Genomic DNA, 2,500 nt, shown 5'->3' on the forward strand with positions numbered 1-2,500 from the left:
TCTGTTTGTCCCACCCGATATTAACACTCTGACGAGTCAACCACTCATCACACCAGCTGCTACCGCGGCTAGCTCACACCTACTGTGTTTGGCCAAAAAAAACAAAAACAAACAAAAACAACAACAACAAAAAAACGATATGAAGTGTCCAGTAAGTCATTATTATCAGTGTTTTTAGCCAAAATACTATATGGAATGTCCAATAAATCATCATTATCAGTGTGTTTAGCCAAAAAAAGATATGAAGTGTCCAATAAGTCATCATTATCAGTGTGTTTAGCCAAGAAAAGATATGAAGTGTCCAATAAGTCATCATTATCAGTGTGTTTAGCCAAGAAAAGATATGAAGTGTCCAATAAGTCATCATTATCAGTGTGTTTAGCCAGAAAACGATATGAAGTGTCCAATGAATCATCGTTATCAGTGTGTTTAGCCAAAAAACGATATGAAGTGTCCAATGAATCATCATTGTCAGTGTGTTTAGCCAGAAAACGATATGAAGTGTCCAATAAATCATCATTATCAGTGTTTAGCACACACACAAAAAAAAAAAGATTTGAAGTGTCCAATAAGTCATTATTTTCAGCGATTATCGCATTTAGTCTGACACGCGCTGTGTTTAGTGAAAGTGACAGTTCGTTGTGTTTTTTGTGCCATTTCTCACAGCTGTGTGTCTGTTGGTGACAGTGATATTCAGGCTGTTCGCTTGCAATGCGTTGTGTCCTCTGTCATAGAGTCACACGTACTGTGTGGCCAAACGGATCTATTGAAATGTATTGTGTAGTATCGTGTCGTGTCGTACCGTATTGCATTGTATTGTATGGTATTGCAACATAAGTCTTTGTCACAACACATATCTCTGTGTGAAGTTCGAGCTGCTCTCCCCAGGGAGAGGTCACAACACATGTCTCCGTGTGAAGTTCGAGCTGCTCTCCCCAGGGAGAGGTCACAACACATGTCTCCGTGTGAAGTTCGAGCTGCTCTCCCCAGGGAGAGGTCACAACACATGTCTCCGTGTGAAGTTCGGGCTGCTCTCCCCAGGGAGAGGTCACAACACATGTCTCTGTGTGAAATTCGGGCAGCTCTCCCCAGGGAGAGGTCACAACAGATTTCTCTATGTGAAGTTCGGGCTGCTCTCCCCAGGGAGAGGTCACAACACATGTCTCCGTGTGAAGTTCGGGCTGCTCTCCCCAGGGAGAGGTCACAACACATGTCTCTGTGTGAAGTTCGGGCTGCTCTCCCCAGGGAGAGGTCACAACACATGTCTCTGTGTCAAGTTCGGGCTGCTCTCCCCAGGGAGAGGTCACAACACATGTCTCTGTGTCAAGTTCGGGCTGCTCTCCCCAGGGAGAGGTCACAACACATGTCTCTGTGTCAAGTTCGGGCTGCTCTCCCCAGGGATAGCGCCTCACTTGAGTGGGTTGCCACCTTTTTTCTGTACTTTAAAAAAAAACTGTCTGTAGGTGTATTTGTTTTCCTATCAAAGTGATTTTTTCTACAAAATTTTACCAGGGACGATCCTTTTGTTGCTGAGGGTTCCTCTACGTGCACTAACTGCATGCTACACACCTCGGGACCTCGGTTTATCGTCTCACCCGAAAGACTACCGTCCAGACCACAGCTGAAGTTCCAGTGAAGGAGGAGAAAGTTCTGTGGGGTTCCATCCTGTAGAGCTCAGATTATCTCCCTTCGTTGCCAGACGTCTTACCACTAGGTCACCACTCCGCTCTCCAAAGACATCCTACAAACTGAACCAAACAGTGCTCCAATGTTCGTTGCTGAACTCATCGCAGTCACGGCAAAATACACCTGTGGACGCTGTGTTTCCATTTCAGTGTCACAATGAGCTATCACTGCGATCGGACAAACCCACATACATTACACCACATCTACCAAGCAGACAGCTGACAGCAGCATGACCCAACCCGCTGGTCAGGCCTTGAGTGCATGCGTGCGTATAATTATTTGTATACCTATCAGAGGGGATTTCTTCTGTTGAAATTTGCCAGAGGACAACAGTTTTTGTTGCCACGGGTTCTTTACAGTGCGCAAAGTTCGTGCTACACACGGGAACACGTTTTGTCGTCTAATCCGAATGACTGGGCGCTCAGCTGGACTTTCCGGTCAGACTTGGGAGAAAGGTCACGGTGATTCAGTGCTGTATAAATACTATCAGACAGACAGACAGAGACAGAGAGAGAAGCAGACAGAGGGAGAGAGGAGAGGCAGAGAGAGAGGCAGACAGGCAGAGAGACACAGAGAGAGGCAGAGAGAGAGACAGACAGACAGAGACAGGGAGAGAGAGACAGAGAGAGAGACAGACAGACAGAGACAGGGAGAGAGAGACAGAGAGAGAGGCAAACAGAGAGGCAAACAGAGAGGCAGACAGAAAGACAGAGAGAGAGAGAGGCAGACAGAGAGAGAGACAGAGAGAGAGGCAGACAGAGAGAGAGGCAGGCACAGAGGCAGACAGAGAGACAGAGACAGAGAGACAGAGACA

General features: G+C 46.7%; 1 protein-coding gene and 1 pseudogene across 2 annotated transcripts in view; one reads left to right on the forward strand and one right to left on the reverse strand.

The window, feature by feature from the left end:
• The window catches only part of LOC143283899 (adenylate cyclase type 9-like), a 96,967-nt gene that overhangs the window by 77,623 nt on the left and 16,844 nt on the right, over positions 1–2,500 (reverse strand). The window lies entirely within an intron of this gene.
• The window catches only part of LOC143284190 (uncharacterized), a 9,667-nt pseudogene that overhangs the window by 5,285 nt on the left and 1,882 nt on the right, over positions 1–2,500 (forward strand).

The sequence above is a fragment of the Babylonia areolata genome, chromosome 7 (genome assembly GCF_041734735.1).
Source record: "Babylonia areolata isolate BAREFJ2019XMU chromosome 7, ASM4173473v1, whole genome shotgun sequence".
Taxonomy (NCBI): domain Eukaryota; kingdom Metazoa; phylum Mollusca; class Gastropoda; order Neogastropoda; family Buccinidae; genus Babylonia; species Babylonia areolata.